The 25,554-nt window shown below is 44.8% G+C and overlaps 1 protein-coding gene across 6 annotated transcripts in view; it reads left to right on the top strand.

The window, feature by feature from the left end:
* Positions 1-25,554, top strand: part of LRRC7 (leucine rich repeat containing 7) — a 164,789-nt gene that overhangs the window by 20,205 nt on the left and 119,030 nt on the right. The gene's annotated exons all lie outside the window — the stretch shown is intronic.

The following is a 25,554-nucleotide window of genomic DNA, read 5'->3' as shown; positions in this document are numbered from 1 at the left end:
CCATTACATTGTGCAGGATCAGTGTCAAACTGACAGGCCTGTAACTGCTCAGATTATCCCATTTTCTCTATTAATCACTTGGTACAGCAGCTGCCTGGTCCATTCTCATCCTCCTTGCTGAGGACGTGCAATATGTCACGCAAGAGGTTCTTGTAAATTATACCTGTGACCAAATTATCGATGGTCTTAGAGCAAAAGTAAAGGCTCCAGATAACACAGAATCCCAGCCTGGTTTGGTTTGAAGGGGCCTTAAAGCTCCTCCAGCTCCAACCCCTGCCACAGGCAGGGACCCCTTCCACTGGAGCAGCTTGCTCCAAGCCCCTGTGTCCAACCTGGCCTTGAGCACTGCCAGGGATGGGGCAGCCACAGCTTCTCTGGGCACCCTGTGCCAGCGCCTCAGCACCCTCACAGGGAAGAGCTTCTGCCTAAGAGCTCAGCTCAGTCTCTAGGAAAGAAGGCCCAGTATGAAGGAGAAATGTGCAGAGAAGATTGGCCTGGGATGTCTAGTGGTTCTCGCTGCAAGAAACCCCAGCAGATCCTATTAATACTCATGAAACCAGTGCTGGAACACTCTACAGATGCATCAGTATATTCACAGCTCAGTACGTGATCAGTGTTTTACTCCTAGGTTTCTTCCTAAGATAACTGGCTGTGAGCAGCAGGACGGCCGCTTGGCCTGAGCACTTCTGAACCCTATTTGGGAAGCAAGCTAATTCCTGCAGTACATGGAAAACTGGGCTCACCTAGGGTGTGATCCCAGCCAGCGCTGCTTTTGTCAGTGCTGGAAACCTCCCCAGCCTGGGTTTGTCTGCTCGCCTGCTGCCTGGGCGCTGCTCCTCGCTGAGGCTTCCATCTCCCAGCAGAAGGCTGCTTTTCTTGGGATGATTTATCCCGGGTTATTTGCAGGATGCACACAAGAGCAGTAAAAGGGGATGATATTTCCTGGCAACACCTAAAAAGATGTAATGTTGTTTACAAATTTAGACAGGCCATGTCATTGTGTTTGCTTACTTACAAGAAGAGCAATTCATCACCACTCAGCAGTAAGGGAGGGGGTAGCAGCTATTGAGCTGTCATTTGATTCTTAATATTTTTGGTTGGCGATTTGTCAGGACATTAATACTGTAAAATGTCATTTTTCTGGATGTGAATGACTCTGTAATAAAATGGCTTTTGGGGCTGATTTTACGCGCTGGCCTTGTACTGGAGGGAAATTCAGACTTCCTCAGCTGTTTATGGCTTTTATCTACTGAGCCATTGCCAGATCTGCAAGATAAGAAAATCTATTTTAAGAAAGGAAGAGAAATCCCCACTGCTGTGCAGAGACTATGAAAATGTCTTCCAGCTGATGCAGGGCTGCGCTGAGGTGTTCTTGATGCACCAGGGCAAGATCGCCTGCCTTTGTTCCGTGTGTGGTGAAACTCAAAGTGATGTAAAGCTGATGCTCCGGTTGGTCTGCTGGAATAATTTAATTTGGGAGTCCACTCTTATGCCAATTGCTCTTGTTCAGAAAAGCCTTTCAGGCAGTTGGAGACTGCCATAGCAAAGAGCTGTTATTTGGGAATTAATGTCCTGTAGTGACAGGGCAAGGGGGAATGGCTTCAAGATGAAAAAGGGTAGATTTAGATACTGGGAGGAAGCTCTTCCCCATGAGGATGCTGAGGTGCTGGCACAGGGTGCCTAGAGAAGCTGTGGCTGCCCCATCCCTGGCAGTGCTCAAGGCCAGGTTGGACACAGGGGCTTGGAGCAAGCTGCTCCAGTGGAAGGGGTTGGAGCTGGAAGAGCTTTAAGCTCCCTTCAAACCAAACCAGGCTGGGATTCTATGGATCTGCAATAGGAGCTCTGCAAAGCTGTCCTCAGCCGCCTCTGAGCTCAATGGCAGAGATCACCCAGCCCTGTGGCTGCACCAGGGGCTCAGAAAGTGTGGACGCATGGATGTCCTTCACTGGTGGAGAGTGCTGTATCGTTACGTATGAGGAGGCTCTTAGGTTTTGTGTACAGAGACTGCCATCCTGAATGCTGCTGTGCGATCAGGCTTGTTCTGAGCAGCAATAGAAGGAAGGTCTGGGGGTGACTGTGCTGGTGGCTCATAACACATCGCTGCTCCGTGCAGCCTTGGGATGGGAAGAATTGCAGTGCTGTGCCTCTGCTCTTGGTTTGCTGAAGGCTGGGGATGTCGCTGTGCTGCAGGGGTGGTAAATGGGATGTTTCCAAAATAGGGATGTTTCTCAGCAGGCTTCTTGTGGCAAAATGAGCCTCTAAACTGGCAAAAGCTACTGGGGTAGGGGCTGCTGCAGGGAATGTGGTGGTGGAGAAGTCACTGAATTCCATGCTCATCATTGCTCATCATTGTGGATGATGTCTCTGAAGGACTGGAGATTAGGAGTTTATTAAACTGTGTGTTCAGGGGTTCTAGTGGCATGTTTCTGTAGTGCTCTGAGAGTCTTGCAGTGCTGAGGGGAGCAAGAACGCTGTTTAAACTACAGCAGGTTTGCCAATTAAAGACTACGGTAGGGATGTGATCTCAAAGCAGCTCCAGGGAAAGGGAATGTGTTCTTTTTACCTTTGCATTTTGTAACTGTGCAGCTGAGACCAAGGGAAGGGAGGAAGAAACTTCATCAGACTGCACGAGAGGGAAAATCAGTCTCTTATTGCCATTGTGTTTGGAAATGCAGCTCATTGCTGGCGTTTCTGTAAGATGGAAGAGAGAAGAGGTTCCTGGAGGAAGCAAAGTAAGAGAGGAAAAAAAGGAATTATGTCCTGGTTTTAGTGATTTATTCCCTTGCCCAAAGAGAAGCTGACCTCAGAATGCCCCTACAAGTTACGTAGAGGAGATTCCTTGGAGTAATTAGAGATAACTATTTTGGTTACATGCGATGTACATGGGACATTTGTCTGGCTTATTTTAATCATTATATCCTGTCTTTCGAGTTTTGCTATTCAGCTATGCTTAAGTGTTAATCAAGCTGACAATGTAAACGAAGTTTCAAGTGGAATCCTAATGTTTCTAGTAAATCTAGGATATTTAGGTGATGTCTTTGTGCTAGGTACTGAGGTGTGAAGATGAGCTGTCCTCTATCAGCCCTCTGATAGAAGGCCCGAATGTGAAGTGTTAAAAAAGCAATAAAAAAGTTGACATATCCATGTGACATCTTTCATCTATGAGGTCAAATTCCTACTTCGTAGTGCTTCTAAAACTCACATTAGTTTGTTATCTTTTATGCTGTTGTTTGAATGATTTTCAAATATCCAGGAAGTCTGCCATGCTCAGCACACTGTTAGTGAAGTCACTTGGCTTATTCATTGGACAGTGATTTAAAAGTGGTGGTGCTGTGATGACAGCAAAGCAAAAGACAATTACACAAAATTGAATGAGGGGAGATTTAGATCAGATACCAGGAAAAAATATCTCCACTATGAGGGTGCTGAGGCGCTGGCACAGGGTGCCCAGAGAAGCCGTGGCTGCCCCATCCCTGGCAGTGCTCAAGGCCAGGTTGGACACAGGGGCTTGGAGCAAGCTGCTCCAGTGGAAGGGGTCCCTGCCCGTGGCAGGGGTTGGGGCTGGATGAGCTTTAAGGTCCCTTCCAACACAAACCAGGCTGGGATTCTGTGAAAACCATGTGGCAGAAAGGAGACACAAAAGTTGCTCAAGGGCAGGGAGCTGTGTCTCAGTGAGGTGGCTTACATGTATGTTAAATACCATGGTTTCACCAGTGATCTGTGTCCTCCTCCTCCTGGCTCAGCATTTGCTCACGAAGCATGCGCTCAGCACCACCCTGCTGTCTGCGGGAGGAGAAGGGCAGGTGTTGTTCATACCTGCAACTTCTGCATTTTCAGTCCTTCTCCAAAGCTCTGGTTCCTCCTTGGGCACAGGTTGGACTCCTGTGGTTTCGTTCCTGGATCACAGTCTGCTGCTTTTCCTGCCAGAATGGGGGCAAACTGCAAAGCTGCAGCAGTCCTCTCCGCACCAGGATCTATACAGGTATGAGCCAGCACAAGTTAACTCACATTCTGCGTCTCAGAATGTGGTGTAGGAGTGACTTCACACTTCGAGAACGGGAGGTGGCACAAGGAAGGATGATCTGGAGCTGCCATGGGGACGATGCTCTGCTGGCAGCCCCGCGGTGCCAGACGGCCATGGCACGCTGCAGACAATGTGCTCTGCTTGAGGTGGGAAGCCGAGATGAGCTCTTTCGAAGAAGTCCTGGTTCTTGAGGCTGGCTGAGGCCAGCCAGCCCCGAGCTGGTCACCCGTCCCTTTTCCATCTCTGTTCCATGCCCTGTTTGCTTCCAGTGCCAGAAACATCCTTTGCAGATCCAGCCAGTGTTTAGTTATTGCTTCAGCTGTGAACGTTAAATAACATCAGAAGCCATGTGCATCTGGAGAGTGAAGGAATTCTTTTCTTGGATCTGACCCAAAAATTCTAGTTGGTGCCTTGTGATATCCAGAAGGAGGATGTCAGTAGGTTGGAGCAGGATTGCTTGTGACAGATACACATGCACATCCACAGCCTCTGTGTGTGTGAAGTTACGGAGGGCTCTTAAACGGGCTTGAACTGCTGCCTCTTAGCTGCCTGTAATGGAAACAAAATGAATCATTAATATTTAACATTGAGACTGGTTTTTTTTTTTTGACTGCCTGTTGGAATGTAAGAAATAAAAGTTGGTGTTCTGGGTTTTTATCACCAGTTGTGGAATACTGGCCAGTGCTTTGCGACAGAGACTGAAGTACTTGTAGCTTTTTAGATATGTGATCTGTTGCTGGGATGGAAGGAGAAGGGAGAAGCCAAAGATGAGCACGTCCATATGAACTTGCCATTATTCCGTATGGGAGGAGTGACTGAATGAAGCTATTGAGCAGGAGCAGTGATGCAGACATGCATAGCCTCAGGCAGTGACTAATGTTCAGTTGGTATTTTGCATGAGTGAGTAAAAATGGACCGTGCAGGCTTGAGGTAATACTCAGTAATTTCCTTTAGAAATCTGGAGCATCCACGGGATGATGGAAGTCTCTGCTGTACGTGTTGGGGCTGACTTGTTCAGTCGGTTGAACTGGCCGTGCTGGACATCTCTCTCCCACCAAAGCTTGCTGTAAGTAGCCAGCCTGAAAGCTGAGGACACGCTGCACCATCTCCCAGATCAGATCTCTGCTGGTGGCTGTGGATCATGGCATGCATTTTTAACATAATTGAAATAGGTGACAGCAAAATTGCGTATTGAATTGGCCTCTTATTTCTCACCTTAAAATATCATTCCTGGAGCAATTTAAAGGTAGTTAGGTTATCTTACAATGGTTTTCCCTAGTTAGGTTATCTTACAATTATTTTCCCTAGTTAGGTTATCTTACAATGGTTTTCCATAGTTAGGTTATCTTACAATGGTTTTCCCTAGTTAGGTTATCTTACAATGATTTTCCCCAGTTAGGTTATCTTACAATGGTTTTCCCTAGTTAGGTTATCTTACAATGGTTTTCCCTAGTTAGGTTATCTTACAATGGTTTTCCATAGTTAGGTTATCTTACAATGGTTTTCCCTGGTTAGGTTGTCTTACAATGGTTTTCCCTAGTTAGGTTATCTTACAATGATTTTCCCTAGTTAGGTTATCTTACAATGGTTTTCCCTAGTTAGGTTATCTTACAATGGTTTTCCCTAGTTAGGTTATCTTACAATGGTTTTCCCTAGTTAGGTTATCTTACAATGGTTTTCCATAGTTAGGTTATCTTACAATGGTTTTCCCTGGTTAGGTTGTCTTACAATGGTTTTCCATAGTTAGGTTATCTTACAATGGTTTTCCATAGTTAGGTTATCTTACAATGGTTTTCCCTGGTTAGGTTATCTTACAATGATTTTCCCTAGTTAGGTTATCTTACAATGGTTTTCCCTAGTTAGGTTATCTTACAATGGTTTTCCCAACTTTCTGTATGTAAATAAGGAGATTCTCAATAGCTTGGAAGTAGGCAGGAAAAAGCCATGGGAGTTTTCAGGAATACATTGCAATGCAGCTATTCCGCATCATGTATTCTGCCCTGAATGTAACTGATACACCACAAAACGTTGTGTAGGGCTGAAGCGGTGATGGGATGGCGGATAGCAACCCAGGTAGCCAAAGCCCCAGCTGCTATGAACCGAGTAGCTCTGCCAAAGGACGAACCTGGCTTAGACCAGCTCAAATTTGACCTTTAATGTGAAAGATTACTCCTCATGTGGCAGCAGGCTTTTCTTCCCTGCATTTTGTAAAATAGAGATCTCCTGTTTGATGTGAGAGCTGTTATCTTCAGGTATCACCAGGGGCTAAAAACCAGCGAATGAACCCAAAGGTTTTACAGCTAAAAGGTTCATTCTGTTCTTTAGAAAGGGCTCATCTAAGTCCCATTACTGTCACTTGCAGTTATGTGTAGGGGATGCACTGGAAAGGATTCTAGACCTTAGGAAAAATAACATCTTTAAAATGAAAATGGATATAAAGTTATTAATGTCTTTTAATTGTGAAGCAACAAATGTGGGGCATATTCAGTTACAAAAATGCTTTTTGTTCTTTCCAATGTTTCTCCGGTTACAATGTGAATTTCTTTAAGTATTTATATTTAAATACATAAATATAAATACACAATAGACAAGTATATAAACACACGTAAATATAACTGTAGACATATAAATATGTAAGCATCCAAAGGAGACATAAATATATTGAATATAAGCAGATAAATTGAAATATGCAAACATATGCAAACATACATAAATGTGTGGAATATCAGCAGAGATGTTGAAATGTGCAAATGTGAGAACATGAATGCGTCTCTTGCTTGGATTTTGCAGCATTCTTTCTTGCCAAACGCAGTTTCTGGTGGTGTGACAGGTAATTTTCCTGCCTTCAAGCAGTAACACCTCTGTGTGAGGGGAGATACCGGTTATGTTGTATTGTCATGGGGAAAACAATTATTCCTTATTAGTTCCTTATTAATTACAATTAATTACAATTAACACGTGGTTCTGATGAGATGTGGGTCCTCACTGTGGGATTAAAGCATCTGGAGCTGTACAGTCATGTAAGCTTTCCTCTGCAAAGTAAGTTGCTTGCCTTTATTGTTGAAGAGAACGTCTTAAAGCAGTCATAGAATCCATGGTTTGTGTTGGAAGGGAGCTCATCCAGTGAAGCTCACCCAGCTCCAACCCCTGCCACGGGCAGGGACCCCTTCCACTGGAGCAGCTTGCTCCAAGCCCCTGTGTCCAACCTGGCCTTGAGCACTGCCAGGGATGGGGCAGCCACAGCTTCTCTGGGCACCCTGTGCCAGCGCCTCAGCACCCTCACAGGGAAGAGCTTCTGCCTAAGAGCTCAGCTCAGTCTCCCCTCGGGCAGGTTCAAGCCATTCCCCTTGGCCTGTCCCTACAGGCCCTTGTCCCAAGCCCCTCTCCAGGTTCCCTGCAGCCCCTTTAGGCACTGGAGCTGCTCTCAGGTCTCCCCTTCAGGAGCCTTCTCTTGTCCAGGCTGCCCTAGCCCAGCTCTCTCAGTCTAATTTGTTTTCTTCAGCTCACTTTTCAGAGTTCGCTGTTCCAGAGGCAGCTTTCCCGGTTCCCAGAGCTCCTCCCAGGAGCACCATGAGAGCTCTGTGGATGGATATTTGGGATTTGATTGAAATCCAGGTCGTTGTGCGAGTGAATTCAGGTTTCTGTGGTCGGTGATGGAGAGTTAATCAGGAGCTGTCCTTGAGGCTCCTCATGGTCTTGCATATCCTTCCTCACTGGGCATCCCACACAGCAGTCTGGATTTGTTGGTAACTGTGCTCATTTGGAATTGCTCCAACCCTCTGTGGACAATGCACAAGTAATTTCATCTGAGGAAAGCAGGGACCAAACCAGCCTGTGGCCAAATGCCACATATTCATATCAAATCCGAGCTAATTAGTGGTACAATTCCAGTAACAAGAGTGGAATTCGACTGTGGGTGACCCTGGCAGTGTGCTTACATCAGCATTTCCTTGGTGTCACAAGACAGAGCCTTAGGGATCAATCCCCACATTCTTCTCCCTTGAGCAGCTCTCTGGGGGTTAGCAAAGCCAGGAGCAGTGCAGGTGATGGTGGAGGCTCCGTAGGAGCCGTGCTGAGGTGCAATGAGCATCATGAGCAAACGGGGAAGCATCTGTGCTTGGGGTACACCGGGGTGCCCTGGGCAGCCCCACTGGAGCTGCTCCTCATGGATCATGTTTGTCGTGTGTCACCCACGTCAGAGCCAAAATGTGATGCACATCGCCAGACGCTCAGCCAGATGCTTTGGCCGAGAGGTTTTGTTTCCTCTCTTGATCTGATTTAAGCTATTCAGGTGTGTTTTGCTTCAATAAATAAGCTCTTCATATGAAAAAATTGCTATTCTGTCATTGTGCCAGAGATGAAAAGGGACAGAAGATAATGATATGAATTAAAAATACAAAAAGTCAGGCTGTCTGTGTGATTGGGAAGCTAGGTGGCTTATTCTGCTAAAAAGTAATGTACTTCTCGTAACAGTGAGAACATGGGCAGATTCCCCATCCCTGGAAGTGTTCAAGGCGAGGTTGGACGGGGCTTGGAGTAGCCTCATCTAGAGGAGGGTATCACTGCCCTTAGCAGGAGGTTGGAACTGGATGAGCTTAAGGTCCCTTCCAACACAAACCAGGCTGGGATTCTGTGATTCTATGATTATTTTAGTCATTTCATATTGAAGATTTAATCAGAGCTGTGTACTATAAACTAGCAGTGTTTTCCTGACCTCTGGTCATCTGACATGTTCATAACAGCTATAATGGAACCCATGCAAGCATTCAGGGGGACCTCGCTGCTGGTTGGGTGGTTGGAGGTGGGAAGCTGTTGGAACGCTCTCTTGTAGAAGTCTTCCTCAGCAGAGAGCTGCTGCTGCTGAACTGAAGCAGCAGGGTTGCAGTGGCTTTTACAACCCCTTTCTTCTTCTGGTCTATTATAGAATCATAGAACAGTTAGGGTTGGATCAAGATCATCCAGTTCTAAGCCCCCTGCCATGGGCAGGGACACCTCACACTAAACCATCCCACCCAAGGCTTCATCCAACCTGGCCTTGAACACTGCCAGGGATGGAGCACTCACAACCTCCCTGGGCAACCCATTCCAGTGCCTCACCACCCTAACAGGAAAGAATTTCCTCCTTAGATCCAATCTAAGGACACCTGAAATGCCATCTGGACACCAGACAATGCCTTTTTAGTGTGAGGGATCTCCAATCTAAACTTCCCCTGTTTAAGTTTTAACCCGTTACCCCTTGTCCTGTCACTACAGTCCCTGACGAAGAGTCCCTCCCCAGTTCACCCAAGTTTGTGGAGGAGGTGTGTGGTTGCATGCATGCATACGTGCAATGCTGTGAGCATTGGAATCTCAGCACATCTTCACATAGTATATGCGAATGTAAGGCCGCTCTGTTGCTGGGTGCTCATGATGTTGTGTTTACCCTGGAGTGAAGTTGGTGGGCACGGGCATTTCTGGTGAAGACAATGTTGGAATCCAAATGTAATGGGCAAAACTGGAAGAATAAATGTGTCCTTGGTTTGCTTCCAGCAGATACCCACAGGGCTTATTTGAAAGCGTGAACATGACTGCCTGAATTTGTCTGCTTGTATGTCTATTTTTCTTCTAAATTGCTGTTATATTTTGAGGAGAGAAGGAGCATCTGGTGCATCAGAAGGACACTGCTCTGTGGAGCTGTGGTGGTGTAGGCTGGGACCTAAGTCCCTTGTTGTGGGAGCCCATGAATTGTCCCTGCGCGGTTGGGAGCTCTTGAGTTTCAGACTCACATTTGTGTCGTGGTACCAGAGAGGAGCGGTGGAATAAAAGCATGGACAAATTCTAGTGCTTCTCACTGGGGAGTCACAAGTGGGCTCGGAAATAGCTTCTGCAGAGGAAAACACAATTTAGTCACTGTTCTTCTGGGCACTAGCGTATGAAATTTAGGGTTAAAATGGGAGTCCAATGATTTCATGCACCCAAAACATGGTTGTTTTATAACTCCCATTCAGGCTAATTACCCACATTTTTAGAGTGCACAAGAAAGGCAAATTTTATTAAACACATATTTCTTAGGCTTATTCTCTCTATGCTTTTCAAACCCAAGCTGTAAGTCTCTGCTAGACACACAAGTGGTTTCCTGAGGTTTCGTAGCCTGCAGGAGGGCTTGGTGGCAGAAACAGCGCTGTGCTGTTGAACTTGGGGTGATGTATTGCCTGTGTCGGTATGAACATCTGTACAGTGGGAGAAGATGTATGTGCTGTGGAAGTGGAAGCTAATGAAATGAAATCACCAAGCTGAAACATGAGCGATTCCAGCGAAAGCCACATCCGTCTGTGCAGTGATGGATGCCTCCCTGCAGGTCCGAGTGGGAAACGCGGCAGAGCAGCAGCAGCAGCGTGTTGCTCACTGCCGCTTAACTGCGGGTTGAACACTCGCTGGAGAGCCACTGAGCTGCTGCTGCCTTGGGAGCAATGCTTGAGTAATGCCAGAAAGCAGAGCTGAGGGGCATTTCTTGCTTTCTAGCAGGAAAGAAGGGGAGCATAGAAAAGAGCAGAAGGAAAGAGAAGAGGAGAAAGTGTCTGGTTACGACTCGAGAGCTAAACTTTCCCCTTTCCTTCCCTTTAGTGGGATTTGGTGAGTTATGGTTTTCTATGATGACTCCACTATGCAGGTTTTAGTTAAGTTACTTAACACAGAATAAGCCTCTGGGAGTATCTTGAAGTGAGGATAAAGAGAAATGTAGCGTGCTGATATGCCAATATAAAATAAGTGAAATACCAATACTACGATGATTTGGGATTCTTTTAACAGAGCTGTGGGCACGTTTAGTAGCTTTAATTCTTGGATTTCCAAGTTGAGCTTGAAAGGTAAAATCCAGCCAACATAATCTTACTGCTGCTGGGATGGTAATCTAAAAGCGGAGGATTCCTTTGTGGCTCTTTCTTGTTCCTGCAGTAAATACAGCAGTAGGCTGTATCCTGCTAGCAGGCTGCCAAGTCTTCGTCTGCAGTTTCCCAGTGTATTTCCATGAGCTTCAGAGGAACTTAATTTATAGTCCCAAACCTCTTTCATCATCTGCTCCTTTCAGTGTCTTAGATCTTGCTTTTAATTTTTTATATCATCGTTGTTCTACATCATCATCATTTCTACAACAGATTTCATTCCCATGTTATCTTCTCCTCAGGAGTTATCCCAACATAACTTTCTGCGAGCTCCTCCATTTCTAACAGTTGTTGCTGACATCATGAAAGTGGTGTCTTCGTCAGCAGTTGTACAACGTGGCTTTCTGACCTCTGTGCTTTGGCTTTAATCACTGGATTTGTAGCAAACATTTTCCTTTTCTCTACTCCTGCTATCAGAGGGTTTTAGGTGCCATCTGGAAAAACTGCCGAGTGATTTTCCTCAATACGTATTTCAGAGCTCTCTAATTTTCCAAAGGAAGAGCCCTTCCTAGAGATCTGGGCTAGGGATTTTTTCCTCTTCATCTCTCCTCTCTCCCTGTCACGTGGAGTGAACATTCGTGGGTAAGATCTCTTCCATCTCAGGTTTTGCAGCAAGTTTCTTGCCTATTAGACCTGTGCTTAACTGTTAGTTTTTGGAGGAAGCTTTTCCCCTCCATTTCTGATTTCCCTCGTGCACTGTGATGTTCCACCTCACTTTTCCCCTTACTTGAGTCCCTTTCACTCTTTCTTTGGTGTTTCCCATGAATGATTCCCTACTCTTTCAGAGCCATTTTTTGCTGCCACTGTCTTCCTCTGCCTGCAAGTAGCTGGGAAGTGAAACAAAAGAAAGCAAAGTCATTTATTCCATGATGCAGCTCATATCCCTGCTCTCCAGGCCCTTACCTATCCCTACTACTCCTGTATTACTTTTGTATGTGTGGTGGGCAGTTATCCCACTGTCATTTTTAGCTTTCTTTTCTTTCATGTGCATTTCAGCTTTGTTTCTAAGCCCTTCTGTCTTGTTTTTACAGTCTTGCACATTTGGGAAGTACTTTGTCTTGGATATTACCCTGATCAGCTGCTTATGTCAGTTGGATGAAGCCTTGGGTGGGATGGTTTAGTGTGAGGTGTCCCTGCCCATGGCACGGGGTTGGAACTACATGATCTGGAGGTCCTTTCCAACCCTAACTATTCTATGATTCTCTATTTGCATGTACTCCTTATTCATTAAAAAACAAAGATCATTCCTGAATCAACGTATGAAAGTCTGATTGTCTTGTCCATACAGTGCCTTGAAGGAACCTCCTTGATACACTCCTCTAACCTGCTTAAATAAACCCTTTCAATTTTATTTCTCAGTCCTTGGTCCAGCACCAAGCTCTGGGGGTTTTGTGGGTTTGGGTTTTGGTTTGGGGTTTTTAATTTATTCTTCTTTAGTTGTAATCTCTGAGGACTGAAGTCTTCAAATGTTTGTTATCAAATCGTATCAGCTAAAGGCCATTCCTCCTAGGAACTCCTGTTGTTTAGCACTGGTGACACCCTGCAGCATGTCTTTGCTCCCCACCTGTGCAGACCTTGGTACCCTCCACAAAATTGTATTGATTGCAGTATAGCTCACATACATCCATAAACAAGATAATGGACCGCAGCTAACCTCACTGCTGGGAAAACAGGAGTAGAGAAATCACAGCTGAAGGCAAAGCATCAAATGAAGGGAAATGTGTCTGTGCCGTTCCTGGGCTGGGGCTGCTGCTGCTGCTCGCAGCAGGGCGTGCCTATAGCCAAGCCAGAGAGAAGCTGTGGGTGGCAACAGCCCATGGAAGGAACATGCAGCGAGATGAATAGTCCCAGTCTCCAAAAGCCAGAGTGGTTCACAACACGGTGAGCAAACAGTTTACAAACAGCTTGTACGAACAGTGTAAGGGAATGATTTCCTACCATGACTTCTTACAGTCTTACCCTTCCCTGTCCTATTATTTCTCCGAAAAGGTTTGATGCAACATGTCTTTCCTGGGATGACTGGCAGGTAGTTTGCCAGTAGGCTCTTACTGGCAGGGGAAAGTAGAACCTGGGGTGGGAATGCTGGCATTCAAGTCTCTCCTATTATAAACATATAATATTGGTAGTAATACCACATAAGATCATGCTTCCCTGGTATACATCCCTGTACCCTAATAATATTAAGACCCTTAAGGATTTTCTGAGCCAGGCATCATGTCTGTGTATTATTACTTGGTCTTGGTTGGCTTTTCTCCCCTCGCATGCATTTGGATGCTTTTCTAAATCCCTTTATAGCATTGGCTTGTATGCAGTTGTGTTGCAAGGACTCATAGAAAAATCACTCATCTCCATTTCTTTTCTGTGGTGCCTTCATGCCCAGGATGAAGTCAGTGTTATCTGTGGGGGATTTGAACTCTTGAAGTTGGCTGTTCTGAAAAATAGATCTTTGAATGAAATATAGGAATTACACGACACTAATATTTATTAAAAGGTGATCCTCTTTAACCATCACATTGTATTATTAGCCACATCTTCGGCTTCCTCACAGTTCTCAAAGCAGTGCATCCAAATATGTTTTTCTGGTATACCTGAAATTTGTGGTTAAAATGTCACTGGATGTCTCGTGCGGGTATTGACTGCATATTGCAGCAAGCATCCTTTGTCAGCAAATGCTGTGCCAATGAACTAACAGAAAAATCCTTCCTTTAATTCCTTTTAGGAGCGATGCCACAATATAATGAGAATGTTATAGAGTACAATTGCATTTACACTCGCTAAAATTGCTTTCCTATGTGAAACTAAAGCTGTTGTAAGTCTCCTCTATGCAGTGCCCATAAATATTCCTCTCACATTAGCCGGGATCCCTGCTGTTGCTCAGGGAATGAGGCCTGGCTGGGCTGCAGGGTGCGTGCTGACCGTGGCACGCAGATGTTCGGTGTTTGCTGGCACACGCAGCAGGTTGATGCACGTCGCTGAATATCCAGAGGGAGCCCCTGACATTATCTAAGTATGGATGTGCACTTTTCCCAGTTTTTAGAAGCTTGGTAGCTACTGAATGGGCACCAAGGGACGTATTTTCAAACTGGGCTTTAACCTCTATCTATAAAACCCACAATTACTTGTACTGAAAGACATTTTCAGGTGCAGGTTGGGTAATTAAGAATTTAATTGCCCTTTCTCAAGTGAAAATAACGTTTTCTGCACAGAAAAAGAAGCAAAGTTGAGAGGCTTCATTCTTGAGAGCTGCTTGCAGGATTGATGCAGGGTCTGGAACGATTTGTTTGCCTTAAAAATAACCGGATAGTAAATCCCTTGAAAATATGTGTTGCCAAGTACCCGCAAGAGAAGGAGCCAGGCCAGGGCAAGGCAGTGAACTGCAGAAATGACCTTGGTCTATCCAGTAGCACACAGATCTGTCTGGCAGAACTGAATTATAACAACTGCTGGAAATATCACTGATATAAAGTCGCTATTTTCTGATCTTCAAGTGAAGGACACTCACAGATTGGGGTGAATGGGGGTGATTCCCTGGCTTAGACAACGGGCTTGTGGGCAGATTAGTTTCTTGACAGCTCATGGTAGTATTGATCAGCTGGATATATAGATGACTTGTGTTAACTCATCATTCATTGCTTCCTAGCAACGGCATGTGGGACTTTCAGTGATGCTAAAAGCTTTAGTGGCAGCGTTGTTTTGTGTACAGGATTGTCCATGAAACTTACACTGACCTAGTACTTGGAAAAAAACAGTCTAAATGAAAGCACCTTCATCTTAGTTGTTCCAGAAATGCATCCAGTGGGCAAAACCGGATGTACTAACCCATGAATGGAAAGGTTCCCATTTTCAATTACATTCTGTGGCAAGCAAAGACAATGAGAGAAGCTTCATTTCAATTTAAAATAGATTTAAACTCTGGGATTTATAGCCTCTGTTTTTTTTGTGTGCTGTTTCCCCTGCCCTTACATGTGTCACTGCATTCACCCAGCTGGGGGTCGTATGCTTTAGCTGCCCCGAAAGACAGCGTCTCCTGCATGGCAGGAAACCTTCGCTCCTTTTGGTCACCATAGTGCTAATCTGGGAAGCCAGCTGAAAAGATGGAACATGTGCTGCTAAGGGAAACGTGTGCTCTGGAGGGCTTTCCTGTTGAAAAGAAAGGCTGCCAGAGTCAGCTGATTTACAGCGTTGTGGATATAAATACGAAATACAGCCCAGAATTATGAGTATATCATTCAGTTTGCATTCTTTCTTGTTTTCTTAACCTGCCTTCTATGACTTCAGAAGCTGACGGTTGTTGCCAGGTGCTTGTGCAATTCAGCCTCTGTGAAGATTAATGTAGTATCACGCTCAGACGCTTGAGATGGCTTTGGTGCTACAAGTGCTTCAGCTTTGATGTTTGTAAGTCAGTACAACAAGATGTATTATTATTTGCCTTAATGGTTTTAAATTTGGTGTCTTGCTACATTCCTTTGGTGACATACACAGAGATGCCAGCTAGGAATCCCTCTCACAGAACTTAGGCTTCTACCAGTAGTGAATAAGACTGCCTGGGGCTGGGTAGTCTGGCTTCCAGCCCTCTCTAAGTATGTGTGACACATGCTGATGTTTGCTTGAAATGAGCTCCCGCTGGTCTGATTCATATGAAATGTATATATTTAGGTCACTTACCACAATTCTTGTTTTCCAGTGCAAAGCTGGCAAGTTCACAACTAAGTTTTAGGAAGATAATCTCAGGAGCATCCAGTGTGAAGGTTTCTGGAACGTACCTCCAGCCGTGGCACTGGCTCTTGTGGGGTTTGCTTATGGCTTCAGGTTTTGCAAACTCTTCCAGACTTCTGAGTACCTTAAAGTAAGGCACTGGTTAAAAGAGCCTGGAGAGCCAGCGCAGTCTCCTGGGACTCAGCTCTCTCTGGACACTGCACAGCCAGGCATGGTGTGGCTCCAGAGCAGCAAACTTGACTACTGCACTGACCCTAGGTTCATCAAGTTGTGCTTTGTGTGTGTATGTGCATTTATTTCCTTCTGTTTTGCTCTATGAACTTTTGGTCCTGTTGACTGCTTTCAGTCACATTTGATATGGAGGAGTTTCCAAACGTGTTTAAGTATCTGCGGACAGAAGAAAACTTTCAAGTGGCCTCACTGGTGTCCGGCTGCAGGGACAGGCCGTAAAGTGAACTCACCGAGGAGAGAACCCCAAAGCAAACAGGCTTTGTTAATACCCCTCCTGCAGAAAAAGCTTCAGTTGAGCATAAGGAAGTTGAAGAGAGAGGCTCTATCCAGAGGAAAGCAGGCTTTGCTACTACTGAACATCATGGAATTACTTCTAAGTCTGAATCCTGTAAAGAATGGAGCATGCACATTGACAGGAAGTTTGGTTTCACCTGCTCATTTGGAAGTGTCTTCTCTTTAATTGGCTTCTATTTGAAATGTTAGAGAATAGTCAGCATTTTAAGACTTGTTTTACTTTTTTGGTGTGACAAGGAGAGCTGTTCATCGAAAGAAATGGAACTGTTTCTGCTGAGCTGAGGTATTGATTGTTCTCAGATTAGATTCTATTCTCTGTGGGTGATGTAATTCATTTCCATGCTCATACAGAAATTGCAAGTGGACTTATTGGTAAAGGAAGACAGGAGTTTGTGATTTTAAGGGATGAGCTAGGTGCTCATCCCCAGGCTGGAACCTGCTCCTGGGCGATCTTTATAGCGACATCTGACTTTTCACCTTTGGGATGAAATGGCACATAAATATCTCTTGTATACAGCATGATGCTTGGTAGTGCTTCATTCTGTATTTCTCGCTTCCATGGTCAACTGAGATTGTGATGCTCTGCTCCGGTTCCTCATATTTCCCCCATGTTTTTGGATGTTGGTAGCAGAAATGAAGTGTGACACATCCATCTTGAGAATGGCTTTCCAATCATTTGGATTAGATTTACTAGGAAATCCGACAGATCAGACTGGTTTTTGAAATGCATTATATTGCATTATATGCAGTTTTCTGTCTCCTTTTGGATAGTCACAATTCCTAAAATAGAACATTCCACTTATTGATGCTTATAGGAAATAATGTTCCGTTCCTGTAATAGGATTGGCTGTCTTTGATACAGTTTCTTTCCTGCATCAGCAGTGAAATAATGCAAAATGGGTTTGATACTTTCTAAAGCCATATTCGACCTTGTAGGTGTTGGAGTGCATTAGTAAGTATGAACACTTGGTTCCAGAAGGCAGTTATCATGAAGCTGGTTATGTAGAGCAGGATTCAGGATGGAGATAAAGAGTGGGATGCTGCTGATAGTGGCAATACTCAAGAAGGAAGAATAGAAATAGTACAAGCTGCATAGGTGGAAGTCAAGTCAGATCCTCACCTGGTTTAAGGCAATGTGAGTGGTGAACTCCGGTACCTGGAATGCTTTATTGATATTTAGAGACACTAACACCACTGAATGAGTTGCCCTTTGCTGTATGCAGGTGACTTCTTGGCAGGTCATTCAGGCTTAGCTGCTGGAAGCTAGTCAGGAACATCCTTTTTCTCCAAGCTGCTTGCCAGTTACGTCCAGGTTTATCCTGAGACATGTTTTTAGGTGAAACTTCTCTCATCAGCCTGTTTGAGTTGTGAGGACCAGCCATGAACGGCTGCCTCTGGGAGTGTTCGATCCATGCAAAGAGTCCTTAGGGCAGGAGTCTCCTTGTATTTCTTGCTGCACTACAGTGCAGGAAGGAAGGGAGAGAAATCATTTGCCAGTTGTGAGTAAGACTTACCATGAAGTGAGGAAAACAGAGAATTTCACAATCATTAATAATGCAATTATGGAATAAGTACTCTGTTATGAAAGAATGAGACTCTGCCATGGTTACAAATTTAAAGCAATTTATGATGCTCTCAAGTGATGCCCATCTGTGTTTCTAACTTAATTCATAAGAGACTTTCCTGTGTTTTGTAAGTGCACTGGAAGTCTGCATTCTAATGGGTCATATGTGAACAGAGCTGCCCCTGTTACCTCCTTGGGAAGGGCACAGGGTCATTGGGAAAGAATTGTTGTCATGCTCATGGTCTGGCTCTCTTGTCATTTTTAAAGGCTGTAAGTCAAGGTTAGGTGTTAAAAACCAAAGTATTCTGGAAGACAATTGTCTTTGTGATATCCAGAGGGTGGATTGTGTCTAAACAAGAGTGGCCTCAAGTTCAGCTTTATCCAGAGCTTCGAAGTGGAAATCAGTGAAGTACTCGTGCGTTCTCTGGACAGCGTAAGAGGGATAAAACATGGGTATTTGGAAGGCAATATTGATAGGTCTTAGACCATGTTCTTCAGGCATTTATAGCCAAGAATATCTCAAAATCAGGCTTTTCTATCTAAATAGAGTTGCTACTTGGAGAAGCAGGTTCTCAGTCATTTATCCCATTAAACCACCTTAAGGGGACAAATCGATGAGATTGTTTTCTTGGTTCTCGTTTTATCCTTTCCCTCATGCAAGTTTAATGCAAAGTTAAATGCAAAAGCAAATTACTTGACTGTGGCACTGAAACTGGTGTTTACTTGTCTGGGGCTGAATTTCTAATGGTGCATCTGTTCCTCTCTGGTTTATAGACAGAACAGTACCAATATGTATAATGAAGCAGGCTGAATGATTTCCAGGATATCCACACACTTTCAGTTGCTGTAAGTTGCCTGGGTGAAGCATTAGACTGATGTATTCTTTTAATTTTTTGGGTTTGGCTTGTTTCTAGCTAATTCTTTCCGTTGTTGTTCTTGATTTGTTTTTTTCTTTGTTTCCAGTTTTAATGATTATCAGAGCAGCTTCTGAGGGTGAATGAAAAAACTGACTGTTCTTAGACATTGCTAGAGTAGGTTTGAACGTAGAATGAATCCTAGAATGGTTTGGTTTGTAAGGGACTTTAAAGCTCATCCAGCTCCAACCCCTGCCACGGGCAGGGACCCCTTCCACTGGAGCAGCTTGCTCCAAGCCCCTGTGTCCAACCTGGCCTTGAGCACTGCCAGGGATGGGGCAGCCACGGCTTCTCTGGGCACCCTGTGCCAGCGCCTCAGCACCCTCACAGGGAAGAGCTTCTGCCTAAGAGCTCAGCTCAGTCTCCCCTCGGGCAGGTTAAAGCCATTCCCCTTGGCCTGTCCCTACAGGCCCTTGTCCCAAGCCCCTCTCCAGCTTTCCTGCAGCCCCTTTAGGCACTGGAGCTGCTCTCAGGTCTCAGCTTTCCGGCCATTCAAGTATCCGGTGCAGCATGTGGAAATTTGGCAGTGAGTAATTCTGAAATGGAATTGTTCCTCTTTCCATGCTTATGAAAAAGAATTCCTAACGGTGCACTGAGCAGCTCTGCTGTATTCTTGGTAGGCTTTCTTACATGTTCCCCTTGATTTTCAGATTACTCATGCCTCAGAGAGAGCCCAGACCAAACTGATAATACCATACTGTTAAGACTGGGTCACGCTGTAGTCACAGAAACGGGTAAAATTCAGGTTGTAAGGGCAGCCTCTTTGGGGCATTTCTTAACTTTGAAGTGCTTGATTTTCTGGCTTCTTTTGAGGCAGTTTTTGTGGGGGACCATACAGAAGTACGGTCACATGCTGTCATTTTGCCATGCTCAATGGGAAGTAATGAAGGGGACTGGCCAAGAGCTATGAGGCTGCTTTTCAAAGGCTTTCCAATATTATTGTTACTGGACCTATAAATATTGTTTAAAAGCCTTTATAAAAGCAATTTTCCCCTGGGGGTGCTGTACAAAGCAATGGTGTTCTGTATTAGAACGTAGACAACCTAAATACAGGGCTTTTAGATATTGTTGCTTCCCTTACCGTCTTTCTTCTAAAAATACCGAATAAACCCATTTCTGACGTGTGCTTTTCCCCCCTCCCTCTGAGATATTTTCTTGTCCTGGATCGTGTCTGACTGGGGATGTGGGTGACTGGTACCGGCTGCCTGCATGTCATGCAGCTGCCAAGTGGTGAGATTGAATTATGAAAGGGAATAAATGAACAGGGCTCACTGTTCAGTGAGCAGCTTAGTCTGGGCAGATTTCTATATTCTTCCTTCAATTCCATCTGTATTTTCAGTGTTGGAGTTTTCCAGGCTGTGTCTGTGGCTGCTTGAGACACATTCTTGTCCCCATACACCTCTTTTTTCCTCCAGAGAAGTGTGGGTACCCCTCACAATACAGCTAAGTACTGCATTGCTCTGGGGAAGTCACATTCAAGCCCCAGCCTACTCTGAGCATCCTACTTTAAGGAAAGATTTGGTTGCTTGGAAACTAGAGCTGGTCAAACCGTGGAATTTCAGTTCTAGAGATACGGGGTTTTCTGGTTTGGAACAAAGGCTGGAGAATTTCTTACAGAATCCCCCAGAAGTGGCCAGTTGAGACATTTCATTGCAGGTCGTAGTAATAGGGGACTCTGATTCATTGCAATATAATCCAGATGCTTAATTTCGAACCTGGTGGAGTATATAGGTTCTGGTAGAGGCTAGGATGGGGCTTGGAGCAAGGAGGAAGGTGGCCCTTCATGGAACTGGATGTGCTTTAACGTCCCTTTCTAACCCAAACCACTTTGTGGTTCCACTTCATGATTCAGCTCCATGATGTAGAGCACTGACGTTTTGGTATTCTGATCTAGAAAGGTTAAACCGGATCATTTTGAGTTTATCAAACCCCTCTTACACCTGTTTGGGAAACAAGGCTCTTGTAGGAAAGTATTTGTATGGCAAGTTTCATTTTTGGCAAAATATTATTCTCATTGGAAAAAAAAGGTCAGCTGGAAATCTTTTTAGGGTTTCTGCCTGTCTTGCTAAGTCCAGTTTTCGGCTTTCTGGTCACGCTTAAGCCAGTGCAGTGAGTTTTTAATCCTTGCCCATTATGTTTTCAGCTTGAGAACACTGAACATTTCTCCCCTCCTTCTTGAATGTCTCAATTTGAGACGTGCTCTGTCCTGTCAGCTGCTGGGCAGAGGAGATGGGAACAAGTGTTTAAGAGAGAGGAAGGCATGACATGATGCTGTATCCTGGGGAAGCCTTCTCTCCAGCCTGTGTATGTGAGAGTAATTGAATCACAATACAGATTTCGCTCTGTTAAGCTCGGGAGGTGCCTGGTGAAAGGAGATTTTCTTTTATTCCTTTCATTTTTCTGTATCTACTTACAAGCTTGAGTGAAGGGGATGGAGACTGACGTTTGGCACTTCTCTGGCGTTGTGCTGATACTGATAACAAATTGGGATGAAGAGTATTTACAGGGTGTCTGAAAGTTAATCACCAGAGCACTTTCCATCAGATGTAGGATGACTCCTCCTTCTCCCTTTCCTCAGCCTTTTAGTCTCATCCTACGCTGTGTTACTGGCAAATTTGTGTACGGCAGTTTTTTAATGGTTGCGTTTATATTGCACCACTAACAGGAAATCAGTAAAATTTATCTTTGAATAGATAAATTTTATCTGTTAGAACAACTTCTCCCACTTCTGATCAGGGTAGGTGTCAGGAACTGTTCTGTCAGAGCAATAAATTTGATGGTGTGAGATTATCCACCTTTCATAAAGAGGGAATGATGGTGTGAGCTGATTGTGGCAGCAGGAGGCTCCCATTCTGGAGACACAGCTCAGCCTTTCTATTTGTCATTTTTAAGTTCTTTTCATTTTGCTTCATGCATTTTGAAGTTAACTGCTTAGGGTTGTGCCTATTGAAGGGCAGAAAGTGTAAATTGAAAGTGTGTGCAGCTCTTAGCACAAGCATTGCTGTACTGATTTCATTCAAAGCAGGTGCTGACCTACTTGCTTTAAATTGGGTCCTCTTTAACCACAGTTAATTAAAATCTATGCTTTTTTTCTGTTTGAAGGAGCCCACTACATGAAAAACTGGTGTGAATGAAAATACCTAAAAATCTGCAGCTGCAGGAGTAACTACTAAGTAGATACTCCGTTGTGGTCAGGGGTGTGCAGCTGATGCACATGCACACATTTGTGATCCTGAAAGGACGCTCAGTAGCACTCACTGCATTTTCATCCTAATCTCTAAACAAGAAGGAAGAACCATATAGGAATGATTTGAATGAATTAAGAGGGGAGACTGAGCTGAGCTCTTAGGCAGAAGCTCTTCCCTGTGAGGGTGCTGAGGCGCTGGCACAGGGTGCCCAGAGAAGCTGTGGCTGCCCCATCCCTGGCAGTGCTCAAGGCCAGGTTGGACACAGGGGCTTGGAGCAAGCTGCTCCAGTGGAAAGGGCCTCTGCCATGGCAGAGTTTGAAGCTGGATGAGCATTAAAACCCAAACCATTCCAATGTAGCATCACAGAGCTACCGAAAGTAGGTCTGAAAGGATCTTGAGACATCACTAAGTCTATCCTCATGCCCCACAGTGGGGCCAACTAAGTCTAAACCACTCCTATATGCATTTGTCACAACCCTTCTTGTAAGTGACAGGCAGTCTATTCTAATGCTTAGGTATCTTTTTTCAAGGCCAGGTTGGACAGAGCCTTGGGTGACAGGGTTTACTGGGAGGTGTCCCTGCCCATGGCAGGGGGGTTGGAACTGGATGATCTTAAGGTCCTTTCCAACCCTAACTATTCTATGATTCTATGATTCTATGAATTGACTGCCAGAGTAGCACTTGAAGTGTACAAGGTGTGGGTAGTCGGGAGGGTGCCAAATTTGGAGTACTTTTAAGACTTCCCCATTCATTTAAAAGCAGATGTTGCTCTTCGTTATGTCAGATGAAATGTCACTACTACAGATTTACACAAGGAGAGTTGAGAGTAGGCTCTGGCTACCCATTCATCATCACATTGCTCAGCTCTCCCAGGGCACACTCTGTTGATGAGAGAGAAATGCCTGTGTCCATGAGGTCAGAAGTACACCGGCTCAGGTCTGCAGTGTCAGTGAAAACTCACCTTTCCTGAATTGTTTCCATCTGGAAACGGAAGGGTTTGTCTTGTTTAACAGCCTCTAAATCTCCTTGAAAAGGTTATATTGCAATTAACTACAATGCAAGCAAACAATGAAGAGCAATCTAAATCCATCACTAGAGTTTGCTCTATTTTTATTGTTATGGCATTTTGAAGTGAAGTGAAAGAGATTATTTGCAAAGCAGGTGTTCAAATGAAAGTGAATGAGGAGAGTGCCAAGTGAGCAGTCAGGGCTGTGTAGCTGTACTGAAACAGCCTTTCAAGTCTCTCTTGCTTTCTTCTAGTAGGAAACTTCTCTTAGAAGCCATAATCTGTCTACTGGTAGGGTTTACCAGGAGAAACTGGAGGATTTCTTTGAGGTTTTCCTTAAGTTTGTTTTGGAGGATTTTCCATTTTCCCAACTTTTACTATTTGTGGTATTCAGCCCAAACGAGTTTGGTTGATGTCTGAAGGCCTCATCTCTCTATTGCTTGGCCAAGGGAGTGATTTGAGAAGATCCAGGCTTTGAGATTAGAGATTCTGATTTGAGGAAAACCAGCACCAGATGTCAAAACACACCAAGGCGAGTGTGGTGGGAGTAGCACTTGGAACACTCTGATCCTCAGTCTGTGCTCTGGCATGTGGGCAAGGAGGGGATGGCAATAGCAGAATGAACGCGGGCCTGGACGCTTTGCTGTACAATGTCCCTTTGCTCATCGGGAATATGTAACTGCAAGCTTTTCTTCAAGATGCAGAAGCTGTTTCCTGATGAAAATGTACTGGGTTTAATGATACATGTAATATTTTAGCAAAGATTTGTGCACATATAGGTGTGTATATGTATGTATGTATCTATCTATCTATCTATACCTATAAAAGCAACAGAGTAGATTCTCCTGTGGTGGAAACTAATACATCACCTTCAGTTAAGGAATTTTTGCTGGTTTACAGAAGAGAGGAAACTCCTGTTATGACCAAGAGATTTAACTAAGGCTGCCTAATCCTTGTGGAGAGAGGCATTTGCTCTCATTCTTTAAGAGGAGAAAAGTTCTCAGATTGCCATGGTTGGATGTTTTTTCTCCTTGAATCCTGCTGAAGAAGCAGGTTTTTGCCATAAGCAGGGTGGAACATAAAAATCTCCTTCTCTGACAGAAAGGCTGTTGCATTAATCAGGTTTTCCCTGAGTCCTGCTTCCATGTTCCCTTCTCTGGGCACCCTGTGCCAGCGCCTCAGCACCCTCACAGGGAACAACTTCTGCCTAAGATCTTCCCTCTGGCAATTGAAAGTTCCTGTGAAGTGGGAGGGATCCAGTTGTGCTTTGCACCAACGCAGGCTTTTGCTCGTGGTGGAGCTGCACTTTTGGAGGAGCATCAGGACAGTCAGGATGTTTTCCATTGTCCTGTGTCTGGTGCTTGATGGGTCGATGTGTTCCACCTTGGGGCCCCCGTGGGGCCCCTGATACTTGAGCAGTGCAGTGATGCACTGGGCTGTGAGCTGCCCTTTGTGGTTAGGCCAAGTGGGTGCAAAACCCCTTCCACTCCTCAGTGTTAGTTTGTGTGCTTTGCATCATCTCTCACAGCAAAAAAAAATCAAGCTGTTCAAAACAAATAGTACACTCCGTGACCATAGAGCCTATTACATATGCAAATATTTATATCAGTGCATATATATGTACTTTATCAAAATGATGTAATTACATCAGTACATTTGTCATCTTGATCAGGCCGGTAAGAGTCTTGCCAGAAGCCTTTTCTCTGAGGTATATAGTTCATTAGAAGTATAGATCATAATTGAAAATGAAATCAAATTGTAACAGTATATTCAATCCTCACCTGTAACAGAACAGAATATATTTTACTTGATGGGTTGAGATCAACACACTTGCAATTCGGAGAACAAAAAGGGGGAAAATTGCATTAAAGACCCCCAAACAGCAACAAAACGTCTGTCCCTGAAGGGGATTCTCCGTGCTAAAAAAAAGAGAATCGTTTATTAAAGTCTTTTATTGTAATTCTGGGGAATTTGAACTGAAGATCAAGAGAGACTTTTTTTCTTAGCAACTACCTCTGACTCAACATTGCTGCTGCTATTTAATTAGCATAGACTCACCCTGTTTCCTCCTACCAGCACCGGGGGTGCCTTCACTATTGCTGAGTTATGGAGCCATCTCCCACCTGGAGAGATGTCAGTTCCAGCTGCAATCAGTGCAGCGGTGCCAGTTCAGGTGAGCTGAGACCCGCTCGCTCCTACTGCATAAGCACTGCTGGGGTGTGGACACTCACTGGAGCGAGGCTGGTGAAGGGCTATGGAGGTGAAAAGAGCCTGGAGCATCCTTCAAATGAGGAGGGGCTCTTTAGCCTGGGAGGGAGGAAGCTCAGAGGGGATCTGAATAAATGTGTGAATACCTGATGGGAGGGAATGAGAAGCTGGAGACTCAGTGGAGCCCAGAGACAGGACCAGAGCCAATGAGCACAAACTGAAGCACATCAAATGCCCTCTGAACATGAGACAATGATTTTTTATCGTGAGGGGAGCTGAGCACTGGAACAGAGAGGTTGTGAAGTGCCATCCGTGGAGATACCCAAACCTGGCTGGTCACAGTCCTCCTCCAGCTGTCTCTGCTTGATGCCCTGCGTGGGCTTTGGAACACATTGTCTTGAGGACCCTTCCAACATCAACCATTCCGTGATTCTGATGCTGTCAGCTTTTTCCCTCTGCTGGATTTGGCTGTGAAGGCAGGAGTGACAG

This window comes from Lathamus discolor, chromosome 3 (genome assembly GCF_037157495.1).
Source record: "Lathamus discolor isolate bLatDis1 chromosome 3, bLatDis1.hap1, whole genome shotgun sequence".
NCBI classification, from domain to species: Eukaryota; Metazoa; Chordata; class Aves; order Psittaciformes; family Psittacidae; genus Lathamus; species Lathamus discolor.
This window is presented reverse-complemented; position numbering and strand designations above follow the sequence as displayed.